Below are 14,311 nucleotides of genomic sequence, written 5' to 3'. Positions count from 1 at the left end.
CCTGTGGTTCCTGGGAATCAGGTTGGGCCTCACCGCAGGAGGTGAGCCTCTTGTGAAGGAGGCTTGGCTCCCAGGCAGCTTCTCAAATCTGCCTGCTTAGATCCTGGGCTCCCGCTCTGATGAACAGACTGGACAGTTCCAGTCCCTGGGGAGTGTCGTCAGCACACATACCTTTCCTTCTCCTTGATCCTGGTGTCCCTTTACCCAGGAAAAGTTCCAGAGTGAAATCATATTTGGCAGTTCTTCTACCAACTTATTTTTCTACAGTTTACAAATAGAGTCTTTTGACCCTAACTCACTATTTTATTGTTGAAAGTATTACATAGGTCCTCCTTTCCCCACCCCCATTAACCTCTTCCAGCTCAATCCCATGCCCTCCTCCCGCAGGTCCTCACCACCCTGTTGGCTGTGTCCACAGGTTATGCATATATGCATACAAGTTCATTGGTTGATCTGTTCCCCCCCACCTTCCCCTGCCTTCCCTCTGAGGTTCAACAGTCTGTTCATGCTTCTATGTCTCTGGGTCTATTTTTGATCATCAGTTTATTTGGTTCATTAGATTCCATATATGAGTGAGATCATGTGATACTTATCTTTCTCTGACTGTCTAATTTCGCTCAGCATAATTAATACTCTCCAGGTCTATCCATGCTGTTGCAAATCAGGAATGAAAGAGGTGAAGTAACAACTGACCCCACAGAAATAAAAAGAATCTTAAAAAAATACAATGAATGACTTTATTCTGACAAACAGGACAACCTAGATGAAATTGACATATTCCTAGAAAAATACAACCTTCTAAAACTCAATCAGGAAGAACCAGAAAACCTGATTAGGCCAATAACTATTGATGAAATTGAAGCAGTAATAATAAAAACTCCCAGCAAACAAAAGCCCTGGTCCAGCCGGGTTTACAGGCGAGTTTTACCAAATATTTAAAGAAGAACTAACACCTATTCTTCTCAAACTATTCAAAAAAATATAAGAGGAAGGAATACTTCCAAACCTTTCTATGAGGCCAGCATTACCCTAATTCCAAAATCAGATAAAGACAGGTCAAAGAAAGGGAACTACAAGCCAGTATCTCCAGGGCCTATTCTTGCTTCCACTTGACTGGTGAGAAGATGAGACTCAGAGAGGCCAAGCGACAGTGGGAGCAGGGTCTGAACCCACATTGTCCGTGGAAGTAGTTTTTGATGACTATGCCACACATATTTAAGCTCTTAGGCCACTGGGCCCTGTCAGTAAACATGCATGATATAGATGATATGATGAATCCTCTAATCGTATGCTCTATGAGGACTGGAAAATTGCCTCTTCCATCCCTTGCTTTCCTTCCCTTTCCATTCCCAGTTCCCAGCTGTCTCTAAGAGCGACCCCACTGTCTCCCAGTGTTGGAGAGCGTTCATTTCCCTTCACAGTATGTTCAACAAGAAGTTATTCATCCAACAAGAACACATTCTGCTTCTACACTGTACATTGTGCTAGGTACTCAAGATGTAACTGCCAGCAAAGCAGATGGTCCCCGAGGACCTGGAAGTTAGAGTGTTGTAAGGGACACAGTTGGCAAATAGCGGGTGCACTAGGTGTGCTAGTGTGCCTGGGGTGGGGGAGGAGAGGGCAACACCCACCCAGAGAGAGAGGAAGACAACCTGTCAGAGACCTGGGAAAAGGGAGTGAGCTTCAAACAAAGCAAGAGAGAGAGAGACCAAGAGGAAGCAACTGAGACACAGAGAGAAACAGAGGGAGACATAAACATAATGAGAAAGACATACATATACACACATGTGCACACACACAGCCAGGGAGGAGATACCACTCATGCAGGAATACAGAGGCAGAGACCAGAGAGCCAGAGCCAGAATCATTTCTTAGGGTGGCAGGAAACAGGTCAGCCTAGGGCTTCCGGCCAGAGGTTCAGGTCCGGAGGCAGGTTCATGGCTGAGCTCCGGAAAGGTGATCGTGTGGCTTTGAGCCAGTCTCTTCACCTCTCAGGGTCAGTGTCCTCAACGGTAAACTCTGGATGATAACACCAGTCTGGTGAGCTTGTGGAGATGACATGAGAAGGCCCTCAGACAAAGAAGGCAGCCACCCTAGACCCCAGGGATGCTGGGTGGGGCAGAGCAGCCTCTAGAGCAGTGGTTCTCAACCTTCCTAATGCCGCGACTCTTTAATACAGTTCCTCATGTTGTGGTGACCCCCAACCATAAAATTATTTTCGTTGCTACTTCATAACTGTAATTTTACTACTGTTATGAATCGTAATGTAAATATCTGATATGCTATATGTGTTTTCCGATGGTCGAAACCCACAGGTTGAGAACCGCTGCTCCAGAGTGAGAGACCTGTTCTCCTGCAGGGACAGTCAGCCTTGAGGACATCCTGGCTGCATGCAGGTCTCCCGGAGCCAGGAGTGTGAGTGAGGGAAGGACACAGACAGGAGATGAACCCTCTGTCCCAGCATCTTGTCTGGGCTGGGGATACACCTAGGGTTTAATTTCTGAAGGAGGCCCCTAAGCGGACCAACGCGGAAGGGCCTGGTTTCCCCAGCAGCCACTTGCCTTCTTTCTATTTGGCACAACTGTGTTCAAATCACTTTTGTTTTCTCCTTCCCTCTGTGTGGGATGAGGATATCTTCCTGGCTTCAACCCCATTGACTCCAGGGAGTGTGGGATTCAGTAGGCATCTGGGTAACTCTTACTCAAACAGCCTTATTTGGTTCTCAAAAAAGCCCAGTGAGGTGGCCAAGGCACGTATTATTTTGTGCAGTGGGTCTCTATAGACCTATTATGTGTGATGGTCACTTTCTCAATGCAGTGGGTAGTGCATGCAAAGCACTTGGCATGGTGCCTGCACATAGTGGGTGATTTACTAATGGTAGTGAGTATTACTCTCATCATCCCTTCATACAGATTGGGAGACTGAGGCTAGAAACAGGTTAAGCAACTCACTTAGATCCCCAGAATCAGTAAGAGCTTGGACCCTATCTCCGAGGGCTGTGTTTGGCTTCTTATGATGGCAACATGACAGTAGTGGCTTTAACCAAAGAGTGGGCTATTTTGCCCACCTAACCACGAGTCCAGAGGTGGACATTCTACGTTGGCAAAGCAGTTCCCTGATGTCATTGGGATCCCAGGTCCTCCAGTCTTGCTCCTCTTCCATCCTTAGCATGTTGCAGGATAGATGCTCCACAGCTCTTCACATCTTCAAAAAGGTATGAAAGAGAAGGAGGGGAAGGTAGAAGAGGCAGGGCCTGAAGCAGGAAGGTAAAACCCTCCCAGAAATCACTAGGAGAATACCACTGACATGTCTTACAGCATCCCCAGCTGCAAGGGAGTTGGGAGGGGCGAATACTTTTTACTGGGCACATTGCTGCTCCAGAAGGAGTTCCGCCTGGGGGAGGGGAGAATGGACTTTGGGTGGTAACTAGTGATGCTGGCCAATCACGGCTCCTATTAGCCTCCTACCTCCAGTGCCATGTGGCTCCCTCTCTCCCAATCAGCTTGGACTTTGCCTTCTTGGATCAAAAGTCCACATCCTTTTGGTCCATCATCCAGCATATGACCCTGCAGTTATCTTGGCTGGACAGTGACTGTATGTAGGGCTCCTTGTCCTTGATGGCTAATGATGCTCCTTGTGTGCTTGGCATCTGCTGAGGGGACACTGAGTGGGGGGCCCGGGACAGGGCTTCACTCAGCCATATTTCTTCCTGTATTGGCATCCAGGGTGGCTGTCCCTCTTGCAGGATGAGTGAGAAATCCTAAGCAATGGAGACCTTTCGGAGCCTGTCTTTGAGGCTTTAGGGACAGCTCATTTATCAGCTGTGGAAGTTTTCCTGAAGCACTGATTGAGGAGGCCTGTCAACTGCAAGATCTATAACCTTATCTCAAGAATGACCCATGTGTGCAGCACCATAAATCTTCCCGAGCTGCAAACTGGGAGGTGGAGGCGGATGAGATTTGGCGTTGGCCTTTTGAAGGCAATTTCCCCAACCCCCTTGTTCTCTTGTCCTCCAGGACGTCCTCACATTTCATGGTGGCCCACCGAGGAGCATCTGTGCTGTGCTGAGCTGGAGGAGGTCACGAAAGGGATATAGGCAGTCTGGTTGCCACAAGGCTGTCCTAGGTGAAGCTCGGACTCCAGCCCTGGCCGTGGAGCAGGAGGGAGAATGTCTGAGCTGGGAGGTCTGGGTGTTCCTTCCCTGGGTGAGGAGGAGTGCAGCAGCGTGGAGAGGGTCAGGGGAGAACCACCCAGAAGATCTAGTCCCAAAGTATGGTGTGACAATATTGCATAACGATCAAGACTCAGGCTCTGAGTTGGACAGTGTGGGTTTAAAGCCCTGCCCATCAGTTGCTACCAGTGTGACCCTGGCAATAAAGCCAGGCCCTCCCCCAGTCAGCATGGCACTGCACAGGGGGGGTATCTGTGCCAAGCTGGCACTGCCATGGGTGAACCTGAGGGGGGTGGTGGTGAAAGATTTAGAAAAGACAGACAAGAGAATAAAGCTGGGGCTAGGTGGGACGCTGCTTCTCTGATGGAGAGACAGTGCCACAGCCTGCAAACAGAGTCTTTATTTTATAGCCAGATTCCAGGAGGCAAAGTAAGGGCGTGGTCAAGATGTTTACAATGTTCTCGTGGGTTTCGAATCTACTCAATCACATGCACCTGAACTCTGTCAAGCCCACGTCACTCAGCCACGTGGACCACAGGTTTGGACCATAAGGTCAAGCTTACAACTGTAGTCTTTGGCTATCATTGTGCTGGGAGGGCTTTGCCCTCCAAGCTGGGACTTGCACATGGCTTTGCCACGAGAGGACCATGCCCTCTCATTAGTCCAAGGCTTGAACCTGTCCAAACACTGTAGCTGCTCTCCACAGGCATCTGCTCACCCAGGGAGCTAACAGTCCTCTTGAGGGCCTGCTCTGGCTCTGGGCCTGACCTCCACCTTCCTGCTACAGCCCAGCTCTGAGGTGAGGGGACCCATGGGGGAAAGGCGAGGCTACAGAGGGTACTCCAAATGTATTTTTCAGCCACAGATCCATCATTTTAATGTAGCCTGATCTCCTATTTGAATGATTAGCTAAGGAATGGTTTGACTTTATGCCTGTGACTTCTGCAGAGCCCTCATAAGGAAGCCCATAAAACCATCTCCAGGAAGCCAGAGGAGGCTTACGCATGTCCCAGAAAGGGTGGTTTGATTTCCAGAAGCTTCTAGAAGAAATTTTCTGCTGGGACCTGGGAAACTGCTGGGCACCAGGATCATGTGAGTGCATGAGGATTAGCCCTGGTGTGCTCAGGGAGCCCAGGTGGAGATGGTGGGGTGAATGAGAGGATTGGGCTTTGCTGTGGTGCTAACAGCACAACATGGGGTGCTGAAGTGGGCTCCAGACTCTGGGGTGGCATCAGTGGAGCCCTCCCTGCTGGCCTGGGGGTTCCTGTACACAGGAAGCCCTGTGCAGGAGCTCACTCTCCTGAGGCAGTCCCTAGTTAGTCGCTGGCTTCTCTGGGCTGCTTCTGTACTTTGCGTATATTCAATGCATATCAACTCATTCCACACATATTTATTGAGCTCTTTCTGGATGTCAGGCTTTGCATCAAATCCTCATGGGGTTCATGCTGAGTTGTGCAAAGTAATGAAGGAATTCTAATATAGTATGGTCACCATAAGCATGGGAAAGTAAAGGGGCCTGTGGATGCACACAGAAAGGTCAGGGAAGGCGTCCTGGTAGAAGTGATGATAAGCTAAGACCCTACTTTGATGAATGATGGATGTGAGCTGGGTGAAGAGGTAGAAGGAGGTATTGAGGAGAAAGAATAGCAAGTACAGAGGCCCAGAGGCTAGAGAGATGGCCTTTTTGAGAAAGTTTAGGAGGTTGGGTGGTAGACTATAAGGGGAATGTACAGAGATGAGGCTGGAGAGGTGTGCAGGAGGTATGTCACCAAAGGCTTGAAACCATGGGGGATAGTCATTCTCTTTTTTTTGAGGTCAATGGGAGAGCATTGGAAGTGCCTTGTGTTGGATTCTCCAACCCCCCACATCCCAAATACTCTGAGAAGCTATGCTGCTCGTTACTGGTGAGTGCTCTTAGCAATAATACCCATGGAGGAGAGATGGAAACAGGGAGCAGAGGGAGATGTTGACCTACAATGCAGTTGCAGCAGAGGCTTCGGCCAATCGCTGGGGAGCTCTGGAGCTGGGATGGCTTTTCATACTGTCCTGAGTTGACACAAAGGAGTACTAACTTTTGTATCTGCAAGAAAAAAAAAAGGTAAATTGAACTTCATCAAAATTAAAAACTTGTGTGCTTCAAATGATACCATCAAGTGAAAGACAACCCACAGAATAGGAGAACATATTTGCAAATTATATATCTGATAAAGATCTAGCATTCAGAATATATAAAGAATTTTTACAACTGAACAATAAAAAGATAAATAACGCAATTTAAAAATGAGCACAGGATTTGAATAGATAGTTCTTCAAAAAGTTATACAAATGACAAATAGCACATGAAAAGATGCTCACCATCCTTAGCCATCAGGGAAATGCAAATAAAAACCATAATGAGATATCACTTCACACCCATGAGCATGGCTATATTAAAAAAGACAGTAACAAGTATTGGCCAGGGTGTGGAGAAATTAGGACCCTCATACATTGTTTGTGGAATGTATAACTTCTTTGGTAGTTCTTCAAAAAGTTAAACAACCACAGAGCTACCATATGTTCATATATACCCCCCAAAATTGAAAACATATGTCTGAACAAATACTTGTACATGGATACAGTATTATTCCTACTAGCCCAAAAGCAGAAACCTCAATGTTCATTAGCTGACGAATGGATAACCATTTAAAAAATGAAGTTCTGATACATGCTACAACATGAATGAACATTGAAAACATTATGGTGAGGGAAAGAAGCCAGACACAAAGGCCACATTATGTATGGTTTCATTTATATGAAATTCATTTATAGGCAATTCCATAGGGACATACAGTAGATTAGTGTTTGTAAGAGTTTGGGGGAGAGGGGGAACAGGGAGTGACTGCTAAGGGGATGAGGTGTCTGGAGTATATTTTGGGGTGATGAAATGTTCTGGAATTGGATAGTGATGATGGCTGTACATCTTTGTGAATATATTAAACCCCATGGAATTATACTTCAAAAGGTGAGCTTTTATGGAATGTGAATTATAACTCAAGAAAAAAGGTCATTTTATATCATGCCCTCACCCCCGCCCCTACGGGTCATATAACCTTGGGTGCAACAGCTCCCTTTGGTAGACAGCAATTTCTGGGGAGGCGCTCAGCTGTGAGCCGTTAGCAGAAGGCCCCCAGGAGGCTGGGGGAGGAGGGCCTCCAGGGACCCGGGTGACATACCACAGCCTCCGTTACAGAGGATTTTAAGGGTGGAGGTGGCGCAGAGTTTTACCCTGGAGTGGAACCTTCATGACAACCCTGAGGCAGGCACTATTGTCCCCTTTCCAGACGAGTGGACTGAAGCTCAGAGGGGGTTCAACAACTTTTCAGGGTCTTGATAGCCAGTGGAAATTTGAACAGGAGCATGAGCTCATATCTATCAGAGGCGGGCGGCCATGATCTTTGCTGATTCTGTGCTCTTTTGTGCTCATTCACTTACAGATTTGTTTCCCCTGAAAAATTAATTGGTTTGAAAGTAGGGACCATGTCTGAGTGGATCCTTAGTACCCAGTACACGGTGTAAAGAAGGTGTTCAAAAATGTTTGTTAAAAATTTCCCTTTTTTTCTAACAAGTTCCCTTTCTAGCTCCCAAAGACACCATGCCCCTGCTCACATTCAGCAAGGGCATTTTTTCTCCAAGTCACGGAAAAGAATTAATGGAATGAACAGAATGTCCTCCTTTTTAAACCTATTTGTTTTTTCTTAATACAAATTTTTGCTTATAATTTGACAACTTGTTTGTACTAAAATTGTGTATCAGAAGGCATCTTATTTACCAAAAATTTGAAGACTTATCTTTACTAATATTTCAGATTTCTGTCAGATGCTCCCATACCTACTAAACACATTTTCTTGACGCATGGGGAGTTATGGATTTCAAGAAAATTGAAGTCAGAGCTGATGGAGATGCAGTTTGAGTGCTGTTTCTCCCCCACCCCCACCCGCACCCCCACCCAGGCTTCCCCATGAAGCTGCCTCCTTGAGGCTGATGGAGGATCAGGGACATTATCCTTGACATGTATGCCACCCACGCCTCCCGTCAGTGCTATTTCAAGGCCTCAAGTGGCTGCCTCTTGCGTGCACCCTGGCTGGGGGTGGAAGGGGTGTTGATAGGTGACTGGTTACCTTTGGTAGACTTTCCTCCCTATGGGGAGACTGGGAGGAGGGTCATGGGTGGGGGCAGCGAGCTGGGAGACAAAGTGAGTCCCTGAAAGGCACTTTTCAGACTGGGTGGCTGTGGGTGATTTTCCAGAACCCAAGAGTACCCTGGGTGCACATGTCACTCTGCTTACTTCAGTCTGAAGTTTCATCCTCAGAGACTTTTGATGCTGTTAAAGTGGTAGCACCCCTGCCTGTCAGACTCAGCAGCCTCGGTGGTTGTGCCTGTCTGAGGGAGAATGACCGAACAAAGGGCACTGGGGACCTCAGGGAGGGGAAATGGGGCTGAATAGCAGAGTGTTGAAGAGTGAGGCTCCAGGGACACGCAGTCTGGGGCACAATCCTGGCTCTGCTGCTTGTAGGCCATGGGACCTGGGCACCATCTCTCCGAGTCTGTTACCTCTTCCTTGAAATGGGGGAATAATGATTCTCAACCACACGTTGTTGGGAGGAATAAACGAGGCGGTACTTTATGGCAGGCGTACATGGAAGCACAGTCATTTGAACACAGACAATGCAGCCTCGGTATCTCTAACGGCTCTGATTTTCCTTGCGAGTCTCCCACTTGCTGGCTAAAATGGAGGGAAAACCCTTCAATTTTAGTTTAATCTGGTATATTTAGTCTTACCTAAAAATTTAAACAATTCTTTTAGTGAGTTCCCAACCTCTCACCTCTGATTTCCTTTACTCCTACCCAGGAAGGCATCTAAGGATGTAAGGGTCCCCGTGGCACTGGAGATGTGGTCCTTGACTAGCCAGCGTTCAGCTGCAGAGAGAGGGACATACAACAGGATATGTAGTGGCTTATGCAGTTGTTGGGGAGAGGTAGAGAAACAGACTCCAAGCTGCTGTGGCTCTCAAAGCTGTGCTGTGGAGCTCGGCTGCCAGGGCAGTGCTGTCTCCGCCCCTGGCAGGAAGCTGCAGAATCAGAAATAGCGGTCCCAGGTCCTGCCATGTCCACACCAGGAACACGGGCACCGCCTCTTGCCCCAGACCCTTAGAACCCAATCCCTGTTCTGCTTCGGTGCATCTCATTAGCAGAACCTAAACCACAGCCAAAATCCCTAGCTGGAAATCGGTTTGGGAAATGTAGTTTTTAGCCTTTCAGCTCCTGCACTACGGAAGGGGTGTTAGAATGCCTGTTGAGTTACCAGTCCTCATTATTTGTGGCATTCCTTTCATTTGTCTACTCGACATCCACATGTACCCTTCTTTCCATAATGTTCAAACAACTACAGAAACAACTGGCTCTTTTTTAACCTGCAAAAATTAAAATGTGCCTACCTTTTGTCCCTAAAGGGGAAGCCCCAAATGTCATCAGTCATTGCCTCTCTAGGTGATGGTATTCCTCTTCTAGTTCAGTGACAATTCTGCCTTGATATCATATAACCTGAAGCCTAAACAGTTAACCACAGTATGTAGTAAAGGCTATATGAAGTAGTAAAAAGGAGAGAAAAGGGATAATTGGGGTGTGTGTGCTTGCTTTTATGCATAGATGTATGTATATATGTAGTGCATGTTATATAATATTCATATATACACACATATATGTTAGTTTTTTCTGCATAACAAAGTATTTCAAAACTTAGTGGCTTAAAACAATCAGCATTTGGGTTTTTTTCACCATTCTGTGGGTTCCTTGGCAGTTCTAGTCTGGTGGGTTTGGCTGGTCTCTGCGGGGATGCTTAGTCACCTGGCAGGCCAGCTGGTGGCCGGGTGAGCTAGGATGTCATCACTCAAATAGCTGGTGGCTGGCAGGTTGTTGGGGGGATGTCTCACATCCAGCAGGTTACTGCCTCCTTGGTCCCATGGTATTCTCAGAGTTTCAGGCACAGTAAGAGGTCAAGCCCAAGTGGCAAACACTCCCAATTCTTTGTTTATATCATGTTTGCTAATGTCCCATTGGCCAACGCAAGTCACATGCTTTGTGACTCAAGGGATAGAGAAATAGACTCCACCCTTTGTTGGGGCATGTTTGCCATGTATTTCAATATATATGTTCACCAAGACAGACCCTCTGCAGGCCATAAAACAAGCCTCAATAAATTTAAAAGCATTGAAATCATAGAGTACATTCTCTGACTGCCACAGAAGTAAGTCGGAAGTCAATAACAATAGCATACCTAGAGGGTGGGGAAGAAATATGTGGAAATTAAATCAAGGTCCTTATGGGGCTTAGAGGAGGCTGACAGGAGCCTGTCTTCACTTTTCTTCAGGTACAACCTGTTGACACATTTGCAGACCCCCCTCCCCCCAAATTTCTAAGGATGACTGTGATCAAAACAGCTATTTGTTAAGATGTTGTATTAGCATTCCCCAGAGAAACAGAATGAAAAGGATATATGTATCTCATAGAAATTGGCTTATGTGGCTGTGGAAGCTGAGAAATCCAACAATTTGCTGATGTTACTTAGTCCTAGTCCCGAGGTATGAGAATTAGGAGGGCCTATGGTGTACTAGTAAGTCCCAGCCTGAGCCCAAAAGTTGAAAACCTGGAATGCCAAAGTCAGAGGCAGGAGAAGATGGATGTCTCAGCTCAAACAGAGAAGGAACTACCCCACCCCCTGCCTTTTTGTTCTATTCAGGCCCTCAATGGATTGGATGACACCCACCCACCCACATTGTTGAGAGTGACCTTCTTTACTGAGTTCAGCTGTCTGGACATCCGTTAGCCCAGTCAAGTTAGCACAAAATTAACCATCACAGAGGCCTCTCATCATGTCCCGATTGTCCAAGCTTGGTTCCTCCACTTCCTCCCAAACTGTGCCTTTTCACCAAGCACTCCTCCCCTGAGCAGTGCCTCCTTCCCCTGAGCAGTGCCTCCCTCCCCCTGAGCAGTGCCTCCCTCCCCCTGAGCAGGGCCTCCCTCCCCCTGAGCAGGGCCTCCCTCGCCCTGAGCAGGGCCTCTCATTCTCCTGAGCAGTGTCTGTTCTCAGGCCACCCCTTCTTGCTTAAGCAACGTTGAGCAGAATCTGCTCATTATTCTTGGTCTTCCTAAGGAGCTGGAAAATGAGCACAGAATCTAGTGATATCAAAAGCATATCTCGAGAGCCCTTAGGTATCCTACTCTGAGCCCAAGGCAGGCAGCACTGATCGGTCATGACGCTGCTCACTGGCCCCTGCTAATCAGTCTGAGTTGGCGCCAGCGATGAACCTGATTTTCCATCACCCTCCTAAGCCCGTGCCCTGTGTTCCTCTGCCTGGGGCAACCCCAATATATTGTTCTGATGCTCCAGGTAAGAGGCGCAGGGCAGAAAATCCTGTTTTAGAAAGATACTGTAATTGTCAAAAGAGCATAACTAGAACAAGACCTGGGTCCTCCCCCCCGTAGTGTGCAATTTGCAATGTTTCTCAAGTTGGAAGAATTTTTAAAATTTACCATAGGCAGTGTTATGTGGGGGAGACTCAATATCAAACTGCCTGTGCTCTTCCCAAAGCATTTTTCCCACGTAAAAAGCTGTCTTCCAGCCTATTGCCACATCTTAGACCCCAGAAGCTTTCCCTTTGCCTGTGAAAGGAGTTTCAAAGATTTTAAAAGTCACTTCTGTCCCATAACTTAAGAAAATACCTTGCTTGCACACCAGAGGCCCCTCTTTGATTTAGAAATACAAATAGTATAATAGCTACCAGCTGTTGAATTTCTTCTGCGTGCCAGGCACTCCCTGAATGATTTATCTCCATCAGCTCCTTTACTCCTCATGACCGTCCCCAGAGCCTAGTATTAGCATCCCCATCTTACTGGTGATGAAATGGCCCACAGTGGCCACATAATTTGTCCAAAATTCATCTCTAGGAAATGGCAGAATTTGGATTCTAATCCAGGTCTGTCTGACACCAAAGCCTCAACTAACACGTTCTCTGGCCTCCCTCTTAGGGAACATTGGCCTCTTGGTTTTGGGGGCGTATAGGTCTCTTTGCCATTCTTCTTGCTTCTCACCTACCTTCTGTTGCTCAAGCTAAGTCATATGCTTTTTAATCAACCTTCTTCCTTCTTTCCCTCCCTCCCTCCCTCCCTCCCTCCCTTCCTCCCTCCCTCCTTCTCCTGTTAGGCTGCAAAGGCTGGACTTGCCTCAAATAGGGACAGTACCTTTCATCCCAGGGACCCAGCTTAAAATGCAGGAGTCTCAGGGCCGAGAAAATGGCTGAGAGCTAAGTAAGCGAGACATCAGGTCCTGTGGGGAGATCAGAATTGAGAGGCAAGAGGAAAGGCAGGAGGGCGGGGAGAAGTGGGAATGGAGGAGGTGGAGCGGCAATGTCAAGCTTGCCTCTTTCTGCTAACCTCATGGATGTCAGGCCTTCAACTAGAGATTCACTCATTATGTATCCAGTCACTAGGCCAGTGATGGCGAACCTATGACACGCGTGTCAGAGGTGACACGCGAACTCATTTTTTTGGTTGATTTTTCTTTGTTAAATGGCATTTAAATATATAAAAATAAATATCAAAAATATAAGTCTTTGTTTTACTATGGTTGCAAATATCAAAAAATTTCTATATGTGACACGGCACCAGAGTTAAGTTAGGGTTTTTCAAATTGCTGACACGCCGAGCTCAAAAGGTTCGCCATCACTGCACTAGGCTCTCCCTAGAGCACCGACTGTGTGCTACCTCCCGCTGAACTCTGGACACACCAGGTGACTAAGCCCTGACTCCAGGAAGTCGCATTCAGAGTGCACACGGAGGCCTGCTGCTGGACAGGTGTGGGGAGGCCGGGCAGGCCGGGCACAGGAGAAGGGAACCTCTCCTGTGGCCAGAGCCTGTTGGCACCAGACTGTGCCCGAGCTTCAGGCTCATTCACTGTCTTTCCTCTCTGCTCTCTGGCGAGTTGTGAAGGCCAACCAACCTCCCTTTTGAGGCTCAAATGAATCATTAAACACCATGAAATAAGTGAATTTCTGGTGCTAGTCACTGACTGGTATGAAATTGCCCATCACAGACAAATCCTGCAGGCCAGGCAGTCCATGCTGGAGACTTGGTTTAGGACCCACATTGAACACTCCTGTTGGTTTCCTAGGCCTGCAGTGTCCTCACATGCATGTACATGTTCACCCCAGGGCTTGTGTGTCAATAGCTGCACTTTGGTCTCAGCTGCTTTGGGGGGAGGAGGAAAGAGACTGAAAATACCCCCTTGGTGCTGTCAGAGTGACCAGCGTGCCCCTGTGTTTAGAGGAATGCTGTCTCACACAGACCTCAACCATGAAAACAACTGCAGCCTTTTTGCTGAGCTGAGACAGAGAATTTCCTTTACAGGCAGACCTCATCTTTCTTTCTGTGCTTTGCTTTATTGGCGCTTCACAGATTTTACTTTTTTTTTTTTTTTTTTTTTACAAATTGAAGGCAAGACCCTCCACCAGCATAAAGATTACAGCTCTATTGTGGTCTGAGCGGAACCCACATTGCAGGTATGGCCGTGTGTCCACACGGAAAGACATTCTCTGCCCAGTTTCTTTGACTCTAGCTTGTGGGGGAGACGTGCAAATGGTTCACTCACATGCCTGGTCCCAGTGGAATTCGGTTCTGGAGGCCCCTTGTGTGCTGCCTTCCCGTTCCCCATCTCCTGCCTTTTTCTGCTTTCAGCCCATTGGGGTCCAATCAAACGAAGCTTTGCCTCTGGGCGCACTCTATGTACGGACCTCAAATCAAATGGGAAGCTTTGACCCATCGAACAGAACTGGCTGGAAAGGAGAGAGCAGTGGCTGCCATTCCTGGTAACACTGGTTGCTCTGCATTCCTCCAGGGCTGACACAGCCTGGTTTGACTCCCTTGGTGTTGGTCAGGCTCTCGCTGTCCCCCATGTGCTCACTCACTTGGCACTAATGACAGACCTGGTCCCAGTGTTATCCCACAGAGAAGACGGATGGCAGGACTGGCAGTGTGGGCGTCTGCATTCCCCAGCCGCCGCCTCCCATGTAAACCTGTGCTGACAATTCCAGCAGGTTCTTCCTTCCT

At 47.6% G+C, this 14,311-nt stretch overlaps 1 long non-coding RNA gene across 2 annotated transcripts in view; it reads left to right on the top strand.

Annotated features, from left to right (window-relative positions):
• LOC102252741 overlaps positions 1-14,311 on the top strand; it is a 27,298-nt gene that overhangs the window by 505 nt on the left and 12,482 nt on the right. The window contains exons 2-3 of one of the 2 annotated variants that reach the window (XR_001359601.1): positions 4,017-4,125; positions 5,120-5,184. The exons of the other annotated variant lie outside the window; for it this stretch is intronic. This is a non-coding gene — a long non-coding RNA (uncharacterized LOC102252741). Of the gene's footprint in view, positions 1-4,016; positions 4,126-5,119; positions 5,185-14,311 lie in introns of those variants that run through there. 2 annotated transcript variants of the gene reach the window in all.

The sequence above is a fragment of the Myotis brandtii genome, unplaced genomic scaffold, assembly GCF_000412655.1.
Source record: "Myotis brandtii unplaced genomic scaffold, ASM41265v1 scaffold668, whole genome shotgun sequence".
Lineage (NCBI taxonomy): Eukaryota > Metazoa > Chordata > Mammalia > Chiroptera > Vespertilionidae > Myotis > Myotis brandtii.
This window is presented reverse-complemented; position numbering and strand designations above follow the sequence as displayed.